This window comes from Phasianus colchicus, chromosome 6, assembly GCF_987193195.1.
Source record: "Phasianus colchicus chromosome 6, bPhaCol1.hap1.1, whole genome shotgun sequence".
NCBI lineage: Eukaryota > Metazoa > Chordata > Aves > Galliformes > Phasianidae > Phasianus > Phasianus colchicus.
In genome coordinates this window covers 18,146,299-18,170,936 of record NC_143441.1, presented here as the reverse complement: position 1 = coordinate 18,170,936, position 24,638 = coordinate 18,146,299, and the positions used below count along the sequence as shown (strand labels likewise).

At 35.7% G+C, this 24,638-nt stretch overlaps 1 long non-coding RNA gene across 1 annotated transcript; it reads right to left on the bottom strand.

Moving 5' to 3' along the window:
* Positions 1 to 153: 153 nt before the first annotated feature.
* Positions 154 to 22,874, bottom strand: LOC149917472 (uncharacterized). The gene is made up of 3 exons (XR_016467461.1): positions 22,663 to 22,874; positions 2,072 to 2,231; positions 154 to 242 (listed from the first exon to the last, which is right to left on the bottom strand). It is a non-coding gene; the product is annotated as an uncharacterized LOC149917472 (long non-coding RNA).
* Between the last annotated feature and the right edge of the window lie 1,764 nt (positions 22,875 to 24,638).

Here is a 24,638-nt window from a genome sequence, read left to right as displayed (position 1 = left end):
CTGGTCTGTTTGGCAGATTGTTGTGATAGTCCAAAGACCTTGAGGGTCAGAGCAGCTGGAAGTCTAGGATAAAAGAACTGTCATAGGCAGCTTTTATTCATCGAAGCAAAGGTTTTCCCTGAGTGTCTGACTGTTGTCTCTAAACAATATCCATGGCACTGCTTGCTTCCAGTGATTGTGGATCCTGCTGGTCTGTTTTTCAGTTCTGTGAAGGCGAAGGGACAATTGTCGCTGCATGTCATCTAGACAATCAACCAGATAGAGTTGGTAGAGAATGGTCAATTGTTGCACGTTATTTGTTATGTAAATGAAACCTCAGAATTTATCAAAAAAATACTATTTTTATATACTTGGTATGAAATATGTAATTAAAATATTTAAAATATTTGTAAGGAGAATAATAATTTGGGTTGTTTTTTTTTTTTTGGTAAAAGCTTGCATTTTTAACAAGAAATGTACTACCAACATGTATTAGATCAAATACTATTTATTGTTAAGATTATGTAGTTTACAAATGGATTCCCATTTACGTGCATGCAATTTGCAATGAATGTATTCATGCTGTGGAATACAAATAAATTAAGGTATTATTTTATTTAAAAAAAAAAATAAAACAGCTGGAATGTTGTATGCCAAGTCAGTTATCAATACTGTAATCAACTGTTAATTGTTACACTGATAACATTCAATATCCTTGGTTTGTGTCTTAATATTGCAGTATTACTATTAAGACTAATATTATACTACGCAGCCCCATTGGAGATTTTATATTTGGAAAAGAAAATTAAGAGAGATGAAAACCATTGAGTAAACTGCCAGAAGAATTTTAAAGGAGAAAGCTTGCTATGGCTTAGTCACAGGCAAAAGAAAAAAGGTTTGAAATATTAATTTATTTTTATTTCTATACCTAAGAACCTATTTTTAACCTTTAGCTACAAGAATAGACTTTAGGTTTGGCAAAATCTTTATGTGTTAAGAAAATTTTTTTCAGTATTTAAGCTATTAGAAACATACACCCCTACAGTGCAAACAGAGCAACTGCTTTGCATTGGGATTTCAATTTATATAAGTTTCAAGATCCACAGTATGCATCCTACTTGCATGTTCCTTAGCAAACTTTCTAAAAATCATATTTAAAACTCAAAATAAATGTCTTAAAATGGAGAAGTTAATTAAATTACATCTAATAATTAATGCAAACTGGTGATTGCTATGAAATTAACACTTACAGGGCATAGACTTATGTTTAACTTCCTTCGGAGGTTTTGTTCTGAAAACTTCAAAGAGTTGTTAACATTAGGTTCATTGTTAACATTTGGATGTGCACAGGAACAGAAATCTCAGCTGATATACTGTGCCTGACTTTCATCCCATCCCTTCACATCCTTTTTCCCTCTGGTACAAATTAAGGACAGAGTGTCATCTTTCATTCTGAGCTGCCTGAATTTTGTCACTTGTTTACATATCAACGTGAGTGTTTATATATAGGGTTTTTTTTTCTCCTCTGTTCCAGCTTCTAATTAGATTGTGGTTACACAGAAAAGTGATGACTGAACAGTGCATATCCCAGAAATTAGAAAGTGAATAACAAACACTGGTAAATGCAGATCTGCAGTATTTCTGCACACACATGATCCTGTTCTTCCAGAGAAGCCAAAAGGAATGGAAATATGCTGCCCCACCTTTAGCAATCTGCCTGTCATCCCCACTGCCATATAGAGCAGAAGGATGTGACTCAGAAGTTGGGAGCTGCAATACATGGTGCAGTGGGGAGAATGACATCTGGACGGAACAGCCAGGAGCTGGATAGCAACACAGCTGTCATGGAGTTATCTAGATCAATCTGTGCCCGTGACAGGGGGCAGCAGGTCCATAGGCCCCTTGCACCAAAATGGGAAGGGAAAAGGTAGGGAGATGGGAGCTGGGCCCAAAGACAGAACAGTGGCAACGATCCAAGGAGAAAAACTTAATTTTACTAAATATATTGGAATGCAAGATAACAAAATATAATTGAAATTAAGGCTAATAAATCAAATAAAATAAGAGAGCGTCCAAAACTGAAAAAGCCTACTTTGAACTGGAGGCGCACAGCTGGGGAGCAGAGCCACACATTGCCAGGCAGCGAGCAAGAGAGAGCCAGAGATCCTGTGACATCCTCCCGTGGCTCATCTTCCTCTCTGAACGTAAAGTCCTCTGCGATATGTAGTTCTTCTCTTCTGAGAACCAGGCATCTGGAAAGTTGACAGTCCACAGAACTGGAGTATTAATTCTTTAATTACCTGTGCATTACATGATGTTATGATGTGGAATACCGATAACAAAATTATAAAACCACAACAACAGCACCACCTCAGATGATTGCCTTACTGAAATACACAGACTAAGATAAGTGCACCATGTCCCAGCTGTTGACTGGGGGTATACAAAAAAGCTATTTCTCTACCATGCTCCATTCCACATATCATTTAATAATTTCCATCATATATTTATTTATTTATTTATTTAAATTGAGATTTCTTATTTTATAAAAATACGTAAATCATACTAAATGTACTTCAAATGTTTTGTTTTGTCTTGTTTTTTTTTGCCAAATATAAGTGCTAGTGGAGTGAAATTAAATCTGGGTGTTTTGCTCTGGACTTTCTGCATTAGTTTTGCATAAAGTTTTAAAATGTCAGTGAAAAGCAAAACAAAATGAAAGACTATGCATATTCATAGCTTTACCACTGTATATTTTTTTTCCTATAATAAGAAAATGCACATACAGAAATTGAGAAGAAATAGTACCAGGATATTGGTCCAAGCAGTTCCTTGTCTCTGCAAGTGTCAAATATATCCTGAAAAATGTTGTCAAAAACTGTGCCATCAAAGAACATACCCAGCCATGAGCTGGAGTGCAGAGACACTGTGAGATGGCAACAAACAGGTGAGCAAACTGCCATCTAAGAAAACAGCCACAGGGCAAGAATAGCATGGAATAAGTTCATTCCAGCCTGATACCAACCAAGGAATGAGGATCGTCAGCAGGGCAGAAATACAGATCTGAAGAACAGTATAACTTTAAACTTCCAGACACCATCATATTTTGAAAGCCTCAAGAAAAGTATCCCCCAAATAGCTTTTGTTTCAAAATATCTGTCAGTGAACAGATACAGATAATTTCAGTTTTGAAAAACTGAAAATTCATAGGGAAAAATGTAAAAACATTTTAGAACAGCACAAAAATTCCGGGGAGATAGACATTATTACCATGACCAGAACAGATCTATAAACAACACAACCATGGAGAATTTCTGGGTTTAAAGCAGCAAATACTGTAATATTCAAGTTTTACCCTCAGAAGAGTTCATTATCAGTGCAAGCATCATGGGATAACATGCAGTAGCCAGACAATTTACTGTATTCCATTTGGCACTAAAATTCATAAAATATAAAGAACAAAAACAATATAATTCATTTTTGTCTCATGATTCTTCTCGCCATCTACTTTCACATTGATTTATTTCCTAAATTTGCTACATTTTTTCCTTGCATTTTCCATTACTGTTTCTTATTTTGTACACTACCTGTTCTCTCTCCTGATAACTTTCATTCACAATACCAACCACTCCCACTTTACTTCCTTTTCATTTTTCTTTTGTTGCACATAATTAACTTTCTCACCCATTCCCTTTTTTGCCCCCTTTTTAATGCAATCTAAAATCATTTCCTTCCTCATCTTTTGGTCATTTTCCTACAAAAAACCACCTTAGCCCAACACTAAGTGGTTATAGAACTCAGTCACACAGTAAGACAGCATTCAAGATTCAGGCTGTAAAGTTCCAATCTCTTACCAATATTTCATGTGCTGTTACCTTCTCACAATGATGCAGTTGCCTCTATTGACAATAGGGCAAAAAAAATAAAAGTAGGATCCTCCATTAAATTAGGCTTGTTTTCTACTTGTGTGCCTTCAGATGTGTTTTTAAAGACATGCATTTGTAGTCTACCCATAATAATTACATAGGCTGCTCTGAAAGTAATGTGTCCTGTCTATTTCCATGGAAACTGCAATCGATACAAAAAACACAATAACACTCTGATAGAGCAAATTCTCAGCTATAAAACAGATTTTTCAAAATAGCCTCCATCATTAGCTATGCATTTTCATCAGTGATGAACAAAAGCCTGCATGCTGTTTTCATAAAAATCTGCTGTCACTTCTGCCTCTACTGAAACATACCAGCCACCACCTCACTGCGCTAGCATCTACTGTTTGGTCTCCATAAATGTTTAGCAAGTGTAGATTAATGTCACTGGGTGCAATTTTTTCCAGGAAGGAATTCAATTCCATACCTTTGCTTCATGTGCTTATCACATCTATGTCAGACGTCATTTTGCCAGACTGCCCCTCTGCTGCCATTTGTCACACAGCATACCACCTCTTATCATAACCCAGTGTTGGCCCATGTGCTGGTTATTACACACAAATAATTTAGTTTCTAATTAATCCATCTGTTAACTGCACTTAAGATTACAAAATAATTCATTTGATGAGACAGTTTTGTAACATACTGTTTCAATAATTTTACCTAGTAACTTCTTAAAACCTTTTGTTTTGCAAGTGAGAGTTTTGGCTAAATCAAACTGTTCCCAACAGTTTCCCCATTTTCTTTGGTCAGCCTAAAAGCATTTGATTTAACACACTTCTTGGTGGGATATATAGCAAACTTTTAATGCTGCTGGGCCCAGCGCAGAAAGTGAATAGTTGCATTCTCATTTCCTAGAAAAATGCTTTTAACAGCTTAGCTCAGCTATAAAAGAGTGGACTTATATCTTGAAATTTCGGAAGCAATGGGACATGCGATGTGAAAATAAAAAAAGGCTGGTTTCTAGATGCAACCCCATTACTCAGCCACAGGACATCACACAGCAGTCCTGATAAAACTGTCATGTGAAGTCTAAGCCCATCTCCTGATGTATTCGCAAATAGAGAAAAAAAAAAAAAAATCGAATTATTTTAAGAAAAGAACATAGCTTCTTCTTAAGTTAGATGACGCTGCACACAAAATCAGTCTTATCCCTTCCAGGATGAGTATAAATGTCATGTCATCATTCTCAGATGAGTAACAGACTATATTCATAAACCTCTGGTAACAGAAACCCTGTATTTCTTCTTCCACCCACAGTCAGTGGCAAAAGCAACAATAAACATCAATTGCCTGCATCAAAAACATAAATACCACAGACTGATCAAACAAAAGTTTGAAGATACTGACTGGTGCGAAGTGAATTTTGATACACATGCACCTTGTTACTAGAGTTCTCCCAGACTTGGAAGTATCTCAACTATTTTAATGAAGCTTAAGAGAATTGAGAGAGCCAACTCTCAGTCAATCAAAATTCAGAAGTTATACAAAAGAATTAATACCTGCAAGTTGTTTTAGTGCATTTAGTATACAATCTTGCATTTATGTTTTGATGGTTTGCTTTAAGCCATGGAATTTACATAGAACAGATTAACTTATAAATGTATTCTATTTCTCCAGTTCTTTAGGAACCTGTTAATTTTTGGCATGATCAGTCCAAAGGAGTCACACACAGCCAAGAAACAGCTCAGTACAACAAGCAAAAAAATAATACTAATAATACTGACAATTTTTATCTACAATAACACTGAATCATATAAACGATCTACTAAAATGGTAAACAGCTGGTATTTGACAAACCCTAGAATGAAATGCTAGCAGAAATAGTTCTCATGGAATGGATACTTCCATTAGCTGACTTATAAGGAACACTTGAAAGATACGTTACCTTATTTTTTTCTGATTTATTTATCCTACACTCTGCGTTAACAGCCTCACATGTTCAATACCTGTTCCTGAAAGTTATAAGTAATTTATTATTATTTTTTTTTTTTTTACTTACACTGACCTATTATGTTTGATTTTCCCCAAAATGTAAGGGCCACAGTAGTGTAAAAGAATTACTTAATACAGACAACAAATAATAATATAATAAAAATAAAAGACAACTGCTGAAACTACTGCATTAAGGGCATACAAACATCATGAGCATCACAAAGGAAATACTGATAAACAGGCAAAATCAGAAGTTACAGAGACAAATCCTACGGTGTTACAAAACAATTGTAGAATTAAGTAGATCAAAAATTGGCAGAAGATTTCTCAGGGAAATGTGAGGATGAAGAGGGTTGATTTAAAAAAAAAAAAAAACTCACATGACTTTACATTTTACATTCCTCACATTCTAAAATTTTTAGGACATTCAGCACAGATCTCCAAATGTCTATCAATCTCATCTGCATGTAAATTTCACATTTTATATGTATTACTTGATTTTATATTTTATTTATGTCTTTATAAAATATATGTTACAAAATCTTCAAAGCACATCATGAAGAAAACACACATACAAATTCACCTCACAGATTTTGCTTCATGCTATAAAGATTTAAGCTTATTCCTGGTTAAAAAAAAAAAAATTATATATATATATAAAGAACCACACTATGTGCAAACAATCAAATCCCACGCACTGTTTCTTTTTGACTCTGCAATCAAACACAGAACAAAAATAGCAACACCTAGAGACAAACTGTAACCACAAGTCTCAAAAGGTGGTAACTTTAAAGACTAATTACATCTTCTTGAAGGCTGATATTGTCAATCATTTGCATCTGAGTTTCCTTTCGTGGCACTGTGACTTAACACTCAGATCTATCTAGTGCATCACCCCTACGCAGCACTGTACCACAGATATGTAGCTCACATTCTTACTGGAAAATTTTTTGTGTTCTTTCAAGTAACCATGCAAATGGTCATTAAATAAATTTTTAAATCCTGCATTATGTGAAAGAGGTATAGGGGTCTTTTGTGGGAAGGAGAAAGGGACAGGAGGAGAAAGGGACAGGAGGAGAAAGGGACAGGAGGAGAAAGGGACAGGAGGAGAAAGGGACAGGAGGAGAAAGGGACAGGAGGAGAAAGGGACAGGAGGAGAAAGGGACAGGAGGAGAAAGGGACAGGAGGAGAAAGGGACAGGAGGAGAAAGGGACAGGAGGAGAAAGGGACAGGAGGAGAAAGGGACAGGAGGAGAAAGGGGAAAAGAAAAGACAGTGTTGTAAGCATACAGATTGAAATATTTTTCTTCTCACTCGCATCTGAAATTGTTTTCCCTCTATGTTTGCAATGAAATCTAATAGCTATGACAAAAAATAACATCCTCTGAATGCTACACTGCCTTTTAATAGGAGGTCTTTGGGCCCTGTTTGTCCAGCAGCCGCTGAAGGTTAAAAAATTAACGTGGTCATCTACTTATTTTTCCTTGTATAAAATTACCAGTTTCCTCTACAAATTGCAGCAAGGAATCTCAGATGAATGTATACAGTGCAGTAATAGCTAGTGACACTTCTACAGTATCAGAGAGAGGGAAAGTCTTCCCACATCCCACCTCTTTAACAAAAGGCAAAAATTTAATTAAAAAAGAAAACCGCTTATTAGCCTTTTGTAAATTTTTCTTTTATTTTAATATTCCTATTCATCTATTTTATGACTAAATTAGCAGAATAAACAGCAACAATTAGAAAAGTATAGAGAATCAAAGAGCGATGAGCTAAGTAAACATAAGCATTCCTTGAACAACTCCTACATTCAGAGCCTTTCAGCAACCTTCCACAGCTTTACCACAGAGGTTGAGTCACTAGTTGCTAGCAAAAACAAAAAAAAGAAAGAAAAAACAAAACAGAAACAACTGGTGAACAGCAAAAACACAATACACAGGAAAGTTTGACAGTATCTTCAATAGAGCCATTTCTTTTGAAGCACTGGACTTTCCTCACTTGGGTAAGAAAAACCACTTGGGTAAGAAAAACGTGTTTGAAAATAAATGGTATCATAAGGACCCTAGTTTACTAATTATTCACATCACAGGAGCAACTGGGAGTCTAAAAGACCTCAGGGTTCCATTGTAATCACAACAGCAAAAGGGGATAATAAAGCTCAAAAAAAGAAAGAAAGAAAGAGAGGGAGAGAAAAAGCAGCATGAAAAATTAATCCAATGTCCCATGATGGTTTGTGAGTGAGGCAGTGCCCTGTGAAGCTGGGAGGCCAGAAAACAGCTGGGTGAGCAGCTGCACTGGTCACTAGAACCCTAGCAAAGCTGAAGTGCTGCTGAGCATTAATACTGGATTCCCAACCCCATGTTTTGTATGAAAATTAGCTACCTACACATAGGACACAGGGGAGGATTACATCTGGATATCCTGCACAGCAGTTTTGAAAACAATGCCTGCTAAACATCTGAAAGCAGGTGCTTGAATTATGCCAGCCAGTCAGATAATTAATTAACCTTTTCAAGTGTTCAAGCTGGGAGAAAATGTAGCCTCTGAAGGACTTGTGCAAGCTTCACATTGCACCTGCAAGCCCAGGCTAACAGAGGCAGCAGTGCAGCACTTTTCCTTAACCCTGCTGCATTGGATATAAAATTCACATCTGGACAGTATCTGTTCTTTTTAGTGCTAGTGAGGATAAACTTTTCATTGGTCAGGCATTTTAGTGGCAAGAAGGCCGGCACTGTGTCCCAGAAATGCATAGTACATCTGCTGACAATGCATGTCCAGCTGCTCAAGCCTTACTGATGCTGCAGTAAACCTTCCAAGCACAGACATTCAGGTCCTTGAGGGACATTTTAGACCCTGTGTTTTTCCGTCTTCTATGCTTCCCCTCCCCCCCCCCCTTTTTTTTTTTTCATTCCACAAGCAGTTGCAGAAAGACCTCAGGCCCTGTCTGAAACTAGAAAAAAAACTGGAGCTTAGGAATCACTGTAATCAAAATTAATTAAAATGATGGGGGAAGGGAGGAAGGATACATTTAATACTGAATCTGAGTACAACTTTCTTATGAGTTAACATACACTTATGCTCTCACCCAAACTTAAAAAAAGGAAAAAAAAAAAAAAAAAACAACAAGAACAAAAACTGTGAATGGTTTCTCCCTAAATCAGCAGCAGACCCAGGGGATCTGGAAGGCCACAGTCTGCATTCCTACAAGTACAGAAAAATGCCTAGATATGGAAAGGAAGAATTAGAAGAAGGTGCATATCTCCAGCAGCTTGAACTGATCAGCAAATTTTAAAGAGAAAAATAAAACCACAGCATTCATAAACATACTACACCTTTTAGAAGCAAAGTCCTCTGCATCAGTTTGGCATGAATACAGGGAAGAGAGTAGATGAAGGAGAGAGAGTGCCACAGCATTGGGAAATCTTGCAGCAGGGTGAGATCCAGAGCTACGTGAATTCCATTCTGTCAGAAACTATGTCTCCTTTTCTTTGCTTTAACTAGAGTCAGGGCTTTTGGTTTTACTAATATTGAAAGAGACTATGAGCAATCATTCCCTGTTCACCTTTTCCAGGCCACTTGTGATTTAAAAGATAACTTGGAATGATGTAGATATGTATTTCAGGCTGAAGCATCCCACTATTTCCTCATTCCCTATAACAAAGGAATCTCACATCTTTAATCATACTTTCTACCACGTTTCATCTTTTGCATGTCAACGTTTTGAATACAGTACAGCACACATTAAAGTATTGATTTTTATTGTTTTGTGTTCTTTTCATTTTAATCCAAGTACTTTCTTTGCTTCCCATTGCTGGATACTAAAATGAACAGCTTGTACATCTGCTCATTATAACTTTGAATCTCTTGTGTGTGGGGTTCATAATCACATGACAGCCCATGACTGATTATTTTCTCTTCTAGGTGGACAAATTTACATTTATCAATTTCAGATTGAGTTTCAAATAATATTCCTTTTCTCCATTGCTCAGTATCAGTGAGATCTTCTATACTTATTCACAACCAAGCTTCATGTTTACAATCTGAATACATTAAATATCAAACTTAGTCAACAATATTGATCTGTTTTGCCAGATCATGCAGAGTATCCTAACATAGTCAGAATTTCCTGTGTGAATGAAATACTTCATTCTGAAGGTTTTCTATAAAAATGTTATCTTCCCAGGGATATGGGGACTAGATTTTTTTTTTTAATATCTTTATTTTGAAGATATAACCATCCTTATTCATAACCTTGAGTAACTTGTGTTCAACTAACTTCAAACTGCTATATGCATATTCTTTTTCTCTTTTATTTTCCAGTTAATATAAACTCTCTACATGTGGTCACTTGGTCCAAGATCGCCTTCTGCACTACTCCTGCTAAAAGTCTAAAATAGACCCAATACAGGACCTGCCTCTTGTTTTGTCAGAGGCCATTTGGTAATGAAAGCTGCCAGCTGTCATCTCTCATGCCTGCTTTTTGCCTACCACTGTTAGTGGCATTTGTTCTCCAAATTATTTTTGGGAAATAAGTTTCCCAGAACTAAACATTTCCCATTTTTCTCTCTCCCTAATAATAGCACTGAATTTCCCAGCCAGATCCATGTCTAACCTGGACAGTTTATAACAAGTGCCCCATATTTCTAGAGTCCCATGACAGGTCAAAGCTACATTCTGCAGAGTAAAAGAGCACTTAACTTTTTTTTCTCTCCTTTTTTTTTTTTTCCCCAACTGTAAACACCAGCATGTTAAATCCTTTAACTACAGATATATTGTAGCTCTCCAAACACACTATGAATTTCATGCAGCCCAGACCTTCAGGAGTGAACTCAATATTTATGTGAATCCTCTTATATTTTTAATTTCCCACTGCTGTGTACCTTAAACCAGAATGTGGGAACTTAGAAATAACCCTTCCTCTCCACAGTAACAGCCATTCTGATCCTGAGCTTGTTTTGTTTTAGTTGTGCACATTCTGTCATACAAGTAACATCAGCATAAAGTAAATGGCTACAGCACAAGAGAAAATGATTTTGTTGTAATATTCAGAATTTCAACCAAATATTAAAGCTACTGATTCACAGAGTGTAAGTATATTATTTTTAAATTGGTGCAAAGCAAACACAAGCTTTATTATTCATTTTATGTATGTGGCTGTCACAGACTTAATTTATGACACAGGTGCTAGGTAGCCTGGAACAAAGAGCTTTGCAAATAATGACTATGAAAAGGCTGTGCATTTCTATTTGTTATTGTTCTGATTAATAAATAAGCAAACTCTCAGAACACTAGAAAGCAGAACAAAGTAGCATACAATGATTCATTACCAGCTGGGGAAAAAAATAAGAAGAAAAAATATATAAAAAAAATGTATTAAAAAAAAAAAACTCAGCCAGAGACAGACTGCAAGAGCCAACTATAAGACACAATAGCAATCTGGAGGCATTAGCCTGAAGCTGGCATAGATACAAGTGCTCTCTGTGATACAAGGAGAACTCAGGGCTTACTTTTTTAAGGATAAATTCTTCTCTTGATAGCATTTGCAACAACAACAACAACAAAAATCTAACAGACAAAAAACTCCAACATCCTTGTTTCCAGCTAGTGACCTACAGGAAGGTAATGATAGAAAATGAGGACCTAACTTAGGTTCAATAGGAGTTTGGGGTATATCAGAGAGATTTCTTCCCCAGGTCATAGTTTTCTGGATCTTGAGTCCTTGTTTTGTCTTTCTGCGTAAGTTCTGCCAACCATGTGAATATAATTACCACAGTGTAAATATTCTAGATATGACAGAATTATTTTAAAGTAATTCATAATAATTACTTCTCTTACCTAGGTTATCATAAAGAAAAATTATCTATGATGTTCAGATTTGTAATTTTTTTTTTTTTTTGGAGTGCAAATGGGGCTGCTTTTCTTCTTGTATTTAGTTTTCAAATAAATAGGGCATATGTTGCCTCCGAACGTGCCCCAAGTACGTGTATTAAACCTACATTAAAATGTTTTAGAAACTTCTATAGCAATAGTATTCACATGTGAAAAGCCCAACTTGCCTTAGTAAGAATATTTGCTGCAAAGAAGTACAAGAATAAGAGAGACCTGCAGGCCACTTAGACCTCATTGGGGACATCCATGTCTATTAGACTACTGTCAAGCTTAATTTACGTTCCAGTTTGCTTGCAGAATTTTTTTTGTAAAATCATGTGTTCCTCTGTTCCCTATATTAAGGTTTATATTTTTTCACAGCATTTGCTGTTACCCATAAGAAAAACTTGCTTAACAATACAGTCTCCAGTCCAGCAATGAGGGAACCTCATTATCCATCAGCAGGTTTTATGGATTCTTTGTTAAACCTAACATAACTTCTGCAGATAATGAGAAAATTGATATCTTTATTCTACTTTTTACTTCTGCTTGTTCAAGGTGTGTAACCGAACCGAATCAGTGATATTAATGTAACTCAATATCAGTCTCACATACTACTTTTCTAAAAAGAAAAATTAGATTTACACTCAAAGTGGTGGGGTAAAAGGTACATTAATAACTCAGAGACAAATACAGCAATTTATTTTAGGCACTCAAAAACATGAAGTTCAGATAGACTCAGATTCTACAGAAGCATGCCAATTACAACTCACTGGTAGCTTTCAGGTGAAAGAGATTGAGCTGGAAAATTTTAAGTTATTGATCCTGAAATACCTTGCATAAATATTTAAGTTGCCATAAATGTTCAACAGCTACTTCCCAGACAATTAACTTAATAGTATCCGAGCTTCCCAAATACTGTTTTCCCAAGGCAGTATCTATTGTACAGAAATAGAATAACATAGATTTTCAATCTTTGCTATTCCAAACTGTGGGGACACTGAAAATTTAGAGTCTAACTCCCAGAAAACTTTAATTAATAATCTACATAGAAGACTTTAGAACTCAGCCTTCAAGGTTCAAATGCACATGCACATTAATAAATACATTAATTTCAATAAATAAACAAGAAAAGGTTTCAAAAAAGTTTTCAAAATATCTTCTGAATGACTCAGATGATGCTCCACCCCACAAGGTTTCCCATAGCACAGAAATCCCAGGTGAGGACCACTCTACTTTATCTATCTTAATAATGTGTACTTTCGGACACTACTCAATAAACACGTGCCCTTCTTCATTATACTTTTTATATCCATTTAAAAAAATAACTTTATGTTTTTCCATTAATTACCTATAGAATGACTGGAAAATATTTACCTTCCTTGTCTGACCTACTGTCACAAGACTCTCCCCCTGCAAGTGCTTTCAACTGAGCATGTGAGGAAATCAAGGAGGAACACAAGTTATGCTAACATGTTGGCTATGAAGGGACATTTATTTACCTGTTACCTCCAAACAGAATAGTTCGCTCAGATGCCTGACAATTAAGGCCTTACATGATTAATCTCTCCTCCACACATGCAGTCCATATGCAGTCAGTGTGCTACCAGAATATGCTTAAATACTTTTTTTACATGACTCTCAAAAGAAAAGAAAAAAACACCCCCAAAACATTTTCAGGTAGATTTCTGATATTTTGTGTGAGTGTTATTAACAATTTCTTATTTTTTTTTCAACTCTTTCTTTTAATAATTCCTTGCATTTGACATCTTAAGCATTGTGCTATAAGGACAGGAGCACACATTTGTAGCCTTCAAGTTGTTTTCCCCTGCTTATCTATTCATACAAGACTTTTGTCGTGAGCAGCAGTTCCCTGAAGAACCTGAACTATCACAGGACAATATTTATTAGTTAAGAAAAGAATCAGACTCCACCTAAAGCAGATTCATAACAACAGCAATAAAAAACTTCACCTCTGTTATGTTTGACCCTGAAGTCTTGAGGAAACATTAAGCACCAAATGGAGAATGCAGTCACTTGAATAGTTAATAAATGCCATTTTAACTGGAAACAGAAATTTCCCGAGGTACTGTCCACTTCAGGTGAAATCACCGTTACAGTTTCCAGCAAGAGAGACTGAACTAAGACTCCACTGCTGTATCAAAGATTTAGCTGTGCTGTTAAGACAAGTTTCTTGCTGTTTCAACAGTTCCTTTCCATTCATTTTAAAGTCAAATGTAAAAAACCTGAAAGCAGAACACTGCACATCTACTCAAAAGATAATTATTTTCAAACTTCCAGTTCAGCAAAACTAATCTGTTTTTGTTCAAGACAGGATAATCCCCACCCCAACAAAGCATTCACATTATCTATGAAGTTCAACAAAACTCATTTATTTATTTTTGCCTTCTATGTTCTTTGGCAGCTGATGATAACTGAAATATATTTCAATTACAAATACTGCAAAGTAGGACTAAAATCTACTTCTGGGAAGTTGAAACAACCTAAGACAGAAAGAGAAAATTCAAAGTAAAATCAGAATAGATTTATCTACCTAGAGGTGAAATCCTTTCCTACTTTTTTTTTTTTTTTTCCCTATTTTCTTGTCTATTTTCTGTCTAACTCATTTCACACCACAGTCTGTTTCACAAATGAAGGAAACAATCAGACCCCAAATTAAGTTTCTTTAAAGAATCCCATTAAGAACTGGATCAACATCCATTAAATTCTCCCAACACAGTCTAAATGGCTTTTTTCCCCATCCAGCATGATTTGCCACCGTGGTCTGTACACATCTGTCTCAAGGATGTAAAGGACTTTGTACTGGATGGTCTTTGACTACCATAGTAATTCGCTTCCTACACAAAAATCTTCTAGTCAACTGTGATAACCCTTCAAAAGAAAAGTCACAGGAGAGGAAAGCACCAGCAGTAAACTTCTAGGGTGGGAGATACTTCTACTCCAAGAGGAAAGAGCCAGGAAAACTAACTGAGAAGAAGGAAAGCTAAAATTTTTTTGGGGGGGTTGTGTGTATTAAAAAAAAAAAAAATAAGAGCAGCATAAGATATATATAAAATATATAAAGTATATGATATATATATAAAGTATATTTTATATATTAAAAAGTATATAAAATAAGAGATAATGGTATGGTAAGAGGCAGGCAGAAACCCAGAAACAGCCACAGCAAAATATTCTAGTAGGAAACTATGAAAGGTTTGGACAGTCAAACTCAAAAATTCTCTAGGATTTTTGACAGCTAATAGCAGTGCAGAATCTGGCAGAAAGACACAAATGAACTTTGTGCTGTGTATTTACATAGTTTGTGACAAGGCCATACTCCTAAAGCTTCCTTTCTAATAGAGAGGATACATAGCTTGCCAAAGTAGCAGCAGCACAAGCAGGAAAAGCCACTTGCCAGTGATAGCTTACCAACAGGCTGGTGGTTGAAACAGAAACATAGCATCATAGAATGGTCTGGCTTGAAAAGGACCATAATGATCATCTAGTTTCAACCCTTCACCATGGGCAGGGTTGCCAACCACTAGAACCAGGCTGCCCAGAGGCACATCCAGCATGGCCTTGAACGCTTTCAGGGATGGGGCATCCACAGTCTCCTTGGACAACATGTTACAACATGTTTCAGTGCTCCACCAACCCTTGTGTGAAAAATTTTCTCCTAATATCTAACCTAAATTTCCCCTGTCTTAGTTTAAAACCATTCCCCCTTGTCCTATCACTATCAACCCATGTAAACAGTCATTCCTCCTCCTGTTTATATATTCCCTTCAAGTACTGGAAGGCCACAATGAGTTGAGGTCTCCTGAGTCAAACATCAGCTTCCCCTACAACTGCCCACGCTGCCCCTCAAACTTTTCTAAGCAATTAACAAGCCAGCATGCTCTCTCTCCATTTTGGTACTATTGTACCTTATGCATGTTGTTGAGTAACAGTCTGGCCACTGACACCCATGGCTTTGCACAAGTCCATCAGGAATTATGTGATCTGGGGAAAAACACACCAACACACCAGCCCCAGTTCTATGTTCCAGATGGATCTTATGACCTCCATCCAATTAAAATTAGAAATGGATGCAACATTGCATCCTACTCTCTCCAGGTAATTCGCACATTTCCTCGAGGTGATTTTAATGTTAGTAAAACCCAATCCCTGCAACAAAGAAGTAAATCAGCATGACAAAAAGAACTATCAGTCAAACAACAAAAGTACGTGCCTTGAAAGACAATATATGAAAATATATGTTGTATAGGTACACAGCAACAAGAAAATTTGAAGCATTTTTTTTAAAGAGTGATTAGCAAAGTCCCTTATAACTAGTTCAAATTGTTTGTTAATACCACACAATTTGTAAAATGACAGCATGTTTTCTAATTGGGTGTATAGTTTTGATGAAGTGGGATTGGAAAAGCATGTATGGAAACTTACAAAAAGTACTAGCTGTAGAGCTAAAATTGTTGATGTCATGTTTGTTGTGTGGCCCCAAACTCTTTTGTAAGTGTAGACTACATTAAAGATAAAAAGCCATCATGGAAGATATCTTTGTCCTGACATAAACAGGTAGCACAATATATGAAGACAGAATTTTGTGGCCTTTTTCCTGGCTGCTTTTAGCATTCTGTTCTATTTACAGCCCCCAGTCTGCTCCTTAGAGTCCATCTGGTAGCGTATTACTGGTGAGATCCACAGTCTAAATCACACTGCCAATGTGATCTTTATTTACACAGGTGAACTCTTGCTTTCACAAGAACCCCTCATTATTGTACTAAATGGATGATTAGAGATTCAAGAAAGCCGTATATTTCTGTCATGACCCTTAAAAGTTTAATGAACTTCAATAATGTAACAAAAATAAAGTCTTCTCCATGACCCACACGTCCCATTGTCACTGTCTTCCTTACTACAATTTTCATTTAAAAATTTTCACTTCCAAATACCCTCTCTCTCTTTTTTTTTTTTTTTTTAAATAATAAATACTACCAAGAAAAGTAATTCAGGTCCAAAACTACTTTTAGCTCACTCCTAAGTGAGCTATGCACCCCTAGCAAGTGATTTGTATTAGTCTTTTGTAGTAACACTGTAGCACACAATTGACTTTGTCAATTTTTTCATCCTTCTTCATCATTTACCAGTATCAATCAAAGAAAGTTTCACTTCTGGGTTGTTTTTTTTTTTTTTTTTTTTTTTTTGCATGATAATCTACCTTATTGATTATATTTGTGTTTTTTAAATACCCTTCTCCATAATACACATTTTTTCTTAATAAGCTGTACAGTACAATATATCTCTTTGTGTTTTGTTATCGTAATCAGCTGAGTTACAGTGCTTGAACACATTATACTTTCTTAAGCCTCTAATGGCTGACTGTCAAAGGAGCTAGACAAAGTTCAGTTGAAAATTTGCAGTGACTACACACCACAGATACTCAGATCTGAATAACTGACAGACAACCAAAGGAGCATTACTTGCATTAACATTGTACTTGATGCACTTAAATCTAAACTGAGAAATTTATTTCGAAAGAGATTAAGTACTCTGAGTAAAATATCTTGTCTCTTGCTATTCTTGACAGCGTTAACAGTAAAGAAATGTGTTCACTTAACTTCTGTATTGGGCATTTGAATGTTTCAGTGATTTGCTATAAAATACATATTGTAAAAAGCATACCTGCTTTCCTTTCTGGGGAAGAAATCAGCAGATGAAGTCTATTGGCAAATTTGCAAAAAAGAGTGAAAAACCCATACTCTTGAAATTCACAGCACTCTTATGGTGTTCAGAGGTTATTTTTAATTACAGCAGTATTGTCAAGTGGTGCCATATGGCAGTTGTATGTAATACCTCCCTATGACCTCCTGATAGGGGAGAAAGAATGTGCCAGCTTTAACACTTCCTATAGAGATGGCTCCTCTTCATCTGTAATATTCACTAGTGCTGTCAAATAAGATGCTTCAGGGCTCCATCCCTCCCATCTTCCTTCAAGTAACTCTCCTTTTCCAACAGGTGAGCAATAAAGCTAAGAATCCTTCCCTTTCTTTATAATGATCTCAGTTATTTGCTTGCCGACCTGAGCTTACTAAAAATCAGTCCCAAGACTTAAGGAGTGTTTTACTTTGATGAAGTAAAGTAAAAAGTTGGTCTCACTTCAGAGTATTTCTTTGTTTTTGTGCACCATACTACAAGCAAATAAGCAGGCGCTGTTCATTCTTGTCCTCATGGCACTGACCACGTTCAGACTCACAACAAACTACACTTGCTGAGAGTGCATTTAGCTCAGAATCCAGACTAAGAGAGAGAAAGTCAGCCTGAAGAGACTGTTTGGGCCTGCTCATAAACAAGAGCAGTTCCCAAATAGTGGGCAGTTGATTGTCAATCATTAACACAATTTCTTGTAGTTCACTTAAAAGAGATTTCCTAAATTCCTAGACACAGTGCAAGAACCTAAGTGATATAAACAACTTGTTCAACTCCAATTTCACATAACATTATGGGGACCATAGGAAAAAGAAATGCTGTATTCTACAATTGAAAAACAAGTTTATTAAAAAAGAAAAGGTCTCAATAGACAAATGTTTAAGGCTACTAAAAAAAAAAAAAAAAAAAAAAAGAAAGAAAATATTTGAAGATCAAAGAGGCTTACCAAAATGCAAATCATAAAACCCACGAAATATTTTGTTGAAGATCATCGTGCACAATAAGGAATTGAATCAGTCCACTACCAGATATCTTCATATCAGTGCTCTAATACCTACATGATGATCAAAAGCTTTTAATCTACTAGCAGAGCATTATAAAAAGAACAAAAATCCTGACTTTATTTAATTTTACTATATGTTGTAATGTATATATAAAATAAAAATAAATTGAAATTGATAGATTTTTCCATTACCTATTTTTTATTAATATAAGTTTTGCTTCCCATAACTGGTGTGGTTACAGATTTTTCGTAGGTAGGTAGGTAGGAAGGAAGGAAAATGCACAGAGACTAAATGCTGTTTCTAATAGTATCTCCTTCGGTTGGCTAACCAGCTAACCTGCTTAATTGTATGGCTGCTCCTTTACTCACTCACAACAGTTAGATTGCAGATTTTGATTTTAAAAATAAAACAACAAAGACATGGCGTTATCAGAAAAGACACTGCATTATCCTAAAGCCAATTCAAACAGACAAAAACTCACTGAAATAACTGAGGATCTGAATGCCACTTTGTTCTACCATGTCAAGAAATAAGATGTGGAGGAAAAAAAAAACCAACCAAAACAACAATAACAAAACAAAACATCACACCAGTATTCTCCATTGTTATTCTTCTGTGGTCTGTTAATGCTCAGAAGCTGCAGACCTCTGAAGTCCTTGGTACTGCCTTTGTTACCTCTGAGTACTTATTAACTTTCTGTGCACAACCTCTCCTTTTGACACATCTGTATACCGCTGATATTATCACAAACTTCGTCCTCTTTTCCTCTTTCCCTGCAGTCCTTCTTGCAGGTTGATCAGCAACTTTTTCTTAGCATCTACTGCTCTTCACTATTAAGGAGAGTAACTGTTCTTTAAGATTCACATGTTTAGTTTCTTTTCATGAGAAATTTCATTTCAAATTTTAAATACTTGAACCCATTTCAGAGGCACAAGAGATAATGTCTCAAACATTTTCCTATTGAACAGAGGACACCTAGCATGCCAAACCAGAGCAATGTCTCTTCAGCTTTACAGATATACATTTTATACTTGAGATGAAGAAGCTGCTCTGAACACTAGTTCTTAGACCTTGAGAAAGCCCAGAGGAATGTAAATGAGGTCCATTCAAGGTGACCTAAGACAGTCTTTGATTTCAACTATTGCAAATCACAAGATAATAAATCATTAGTAATCAATCATGCAGGAGATTATCTACAAACATAGAACACTTATGGGAATTAAAATTTCTACAGAAAGTTACAAAGCCTAACATCTCTTTTTTAAAATACCTTTCCTCACAGATACTATATTTCTTCTTAAAATCTTATCAACAGATTATATGTTATAGGCACATCAGCAATTTCCTTCTTGCACCAAGAAGTGATGTATGACTGTGCAATAGAAGCTGCAATAGCATATGCTTGGCTCTGCAGTTTTGATTTATTATGTTGAGAGAAAAGAAAGGTTACCATAAAGTGCTTTAGCACATATGCTCAGAGTTATTTTTAGACTGGTAGAGATTTAATCTAAGAAAGCAGGTTGGCTGTGCTGTGTGACACTGTAGGTTGCAGACTTGAACATACCCAGAGAGTCTATAAAATTATGTGATTTCATTTAAAAAAAAAAAAAGTGAATTAAATGGAAATGATACAATGGGGAAATATTCATAATTACTGACAGCACAGCAGACTCTGCCAACAACTGTTCAATACTATGAAGAGCACCAAGATGTTCTCAATGCCATTATTGTTAATTAAACTTAAATTGATGCATGCCATGTTTGGGAAATATGATTTTTAGTTGTATCATAAGCAACATGAGGATTTAAAAATCACACAGAGAAAAAACTAATCTTATTTTTTCTGTTACAGACTGGCAGTACCTAGCAAACATTCATTTTTTGTTCCAATAAATAACTTGGTGGTGGAAGAAAATGACAGGCTTAATTGAATTTTCACTAATACTCAAGGGATGCATAAGTGATGATAGAATCACATATATTTTCAGTCAAATGCTTGTAATAAGAAGATCCAACACTTACCTCTTCTCAGTCATTAAGCTACTAAAATTTGGGCCAGTGACAGTGAAACTGTCAATCCCTAGTGTTTGTTTCAACCTAAATTTCAGTTGTCTAACAACATAGCACCATTAACAAATGCCCCAGTGCTGCAGTGTCGCAAAAGTTAAGAGTGATGGTTAACCAGTTAGCCTCAGATAAGGCAAAGAAGCTCTGCTGCAGGCTCAATAGGGAAGCTCTGGGCACTGAAGATCATCTTGGAAGATATCTTGTCTCCAAGCAAACTGCACTGTCATCCATGAAACACTGCAAAATATCACTAATGATTCAAGTTCCAATCCCAAGCTCCAACACTTGCTTCCAGGCAAGCAACAAATTGGCTGAGGAAAATGAGGTGACTGTACTGTTCTGTTCATACTTCTTCTGATGTCAGCTTGGGGATGTCGACTTTGTACCATGCTGTACAGTGTAGATGTGCCTATAGAGATTTTGATGTTGTTAACATCTAATTAGATGAAAGTTTTAATGTTCATTTCAAAGACTAAAATATCTCAAATATAAATAAATGAAGACTGAATTTAACATTCTAACATTTAAAAATATCTGTTACTGTCCATCATCCCAAAACTTTACTTTTCTGCCTGCCAGTGAACTATATTTATCTGAGTGGAGAGTTTCCCTCCTCCAGTACTTCTAAAGAGTGTTCTCAGAAATCTTACTCTATTCTAATTACAAATGCACAATTATTATTGTTTGTGAAAAAGAGTATTTTAGGAGTTCTTTAATTATATATTTATTATATTATATATTACTTATTATATTCTATTATATATTACTTATTATATTCTATTATATATTATATATAATAGAAGCTTAGAAGTGTTGTGGACATAATAGTACTTATTATTAAGAAAAGAAACATCTTCTTATTCTCTCTCCTTTGTCTCTCAGAGGAAAATACTTGATTCAGTGAAACTGGCTAGAGACCCATCACAAAGCCTCCTCTGGGATATGCTTCACTGCAATACAGTGTTCCTTCCAACCCATTACTATTCTCTCTGGCTTTGGGGCCAAAAATAAACTCGAAAGGAATTCAAAGTCTAAGTCTTGTTTAAAAGGTTGCTGGATCTCCAAAAAACTACCAGATGTTCCTGTCTCTTAACTTCTCTGATCTTTCCAACTCTGGTAACTAATTTTAATCAGGTAAGTAACTGCAATGAAATATCGGTCATTACATAAATAAGAAAACATTTTACAAGGCTTTAAAAATCTGTACATTCTCTGTCCCTCTGCCAAAAAGCAACAGATGTTCAGTCAGCTTTCAAACAGATCAGCAACACAAGTATAAACACTTGTTTATATTCATCAGTTCCTGAACCTAAATGATGTTAGATTGATCTGGTTAGAGTTTTTTTTGACAAGATATATTGGGTATGGTTTCTTCTTATATTGAGGGCAGATGGGGAAAAAAATGCTAGAAAATATTACTTGACTGTAACAAAAAATGCTGTCAGTGCTGATTTTAATGCTCTTGGAAATATTTTTCACAGTCAAAATAAAGCTTCTGAACAAATTGAGAAATTTCTTTATTCTCAAAATAATTTCATAGTCAGAAATTTGTATGTCTTTGTGCACTGCATTGTCTGAACTAGTGATCCTTAGTTCTGTCAAACTACTTCATTTTCTTCTCACAGCGCTCAAATACTATTCTAACAGTATTTGAATGGAATAGTCAAAAGGTCAGTAGAAGGAATTTTGCAAAGTCAAACTTCATACTAAGGGCTATACTAACGTGCTATGCACAGCGATCATAAATATGTTAAGGAAAGACATTATAAATTACTCATATCATCCCCTTAATTAAAAGCATTTGTTAAAATTGTTTTCAGTTATAAGTCAAATATTTGAACTACACTGATAGGTATTAGACATCACAATAAAAGTTGCTCAAGAACAGTTATCCACATGTGTACTCATTCTCGCTTACATCCTATCCTTTAATGCAAGAATAGATAGCTTCATGTGACATCACATTTACCAAAGGAATTATTCCATATGTGTATTTCTGCTGTGGAATCACCACTACCCGTTTTGTTCAGGTGCCACAGCACTTAGGATTCACTTAAATTTTACCTACACTTTTCTTATACAAACTGCACGAAGATTAACACTGAGAGACAATGCACAAGTACTTCACTATCTAGTAGAGTTGAAGGGAGAGCATGGAAGAATTTGTCTTACCTTTGAGCTCCTCAGTGCTTTGGATTTCCTTCAATTTGCAGCTAAGACAATGTTATTGCAGCACTATTAGCATAACTTATGTCAGGGCCTAAACAAGGAAATGATTTATCACAGCTTAGGGTAAAAATGATTTCCTCAAATTTGTTCAGGTGATACTGAACTCCTGCATTGGGTCTTCATATCCGTATTGCTGCTCAGCACTCCAAAGCACTTCTTCCTTCTGTGACCCCCAGTACAAATCAACTCATGCTTGTGATTTAGTTGGGCAGGTGTTCTTAGATCTTGATATACCACATGTGTGGCAATTTGCATGGAAGCAGCCTTCAAGCCTGATGGGCTGGCCCAGCATGACTTCCTTTCTCAGCAGTTCTGCTAGTGAGGCAGCTTTGTGGCTAAATCTATTGCTGGGGTTTGACAATGCATGGGGGCTGACACTGCTTCAGGGCTTAAATGAGAATTTAGTTGCAGCTAACCAATGATTGGAGGAAAAAAAAAAAAAAGGCAAATGGAGCTAATTGTATCTACTAGGTCTCTTAACATACCATTTGGTGAGACAATGTGGAATACTGAATAGAATAGGAATATACTATTATAATAACTTATGGACACAAATTTTATTCACCATAGAAAAACAAAGCTGGTTAGAGTAACTCGCTGTCCAAAACAAGAAAAAACAAACAAAACAAAACAAATAAGCTTTTCCTTTCTTAGGAAAAGTTTTCACAAGTTTTCTTTAGAGTATATGCTACAAAACTGACAACAGAAATTGTCGTAGGGTGAATCTAGTGGAACACTGTTCATTTATTGTTGGAAATCTGAAACTGAGCTTGATGTTTTAGGATATACTTGAAATAATCACAGTGTCTTCAGGCCTACAAATCTACAATGGGGGTACAGAAAGTTGCTAAATGCCACATATTCCTGCTCCAGAGATTCACTGCACAAATCTTCTTTCTGGTCTCCTGCTAGAATCTCTGAAGTAAACAATTTATCATTTTCATTCTTATGGATGAAGGCTCTTTTGCACTATACAGTGATTTTACATTATTCCTGCTTGTATTGTTCTTGGAATAACTTCCTCCACAGTAATTTTTTAGTTATATAGTTATTTTATACTCCCCTTTATGTTCATTATAGGGCTTCTGAGATTTGTGTGACAAATTAAAACAGCTTCTCTCCTACAGTAGCAAAGTTTCTATTGCATGTTTATGCCACTCCAACTCAAATTTTTATTGTGGGTGTATGTATTTCAAGCAATTTAGCTTTGGAACTTTATTTTGACTGGCTGCAGAAACACAGTTTTCAAAGGCTGCCATAAAAAGAACTCTCACTATGCTATTAAGTCCTATCTTTATCATATTTTCTCTTTTTGCAGGATTATAACAATGATGATTCAACTCATTTAGATAGAACAGTTTCATAAAATTGCAGCTAGGCTCAATGCAAATCTTTAAAAGTTTCTCACAGCAGATTCTATTCTTACTTTAGTCCTTTTCTTGGGTGTTTAGCTGACTGTTCCTCCTCTTTCTGTAGATAATTCAGACCTGGATCTTCTCCTCTATGATCCTTTAGACTGTGCTAGAAAGGGAATAGAAATCCATTTCCGTTCTTTTATTTCCATTTAAATTCACTTGTTAAAGAAAGACAATCCCACTGTAGTTATGTTCAGTTATTCAGAATTGTGCACTGAAAGGGGAAGAAGCAAAGGGGAAATTAGCTCTTTTGGTTACAGTGAGAAGTGATAGGAAATGTATATAAGGTACATGCAGTACATGTTTATCCCTCTCTCTAGCATGATCATTTTGAAGAATATATTCAGTTGGTACTCTGGTTTCAGAAAGCATCAGAGGCAAGGAAATCTTTTTTTTTTTTTTTTTTTTTTTTTTGACAACTCACAAAGCAGAAAATGCCTAATTGCTGCAGGTGCAATGCTAAGGAAAGCAATTAACAAAGCAAGCACTGTGACTGGGCCATGA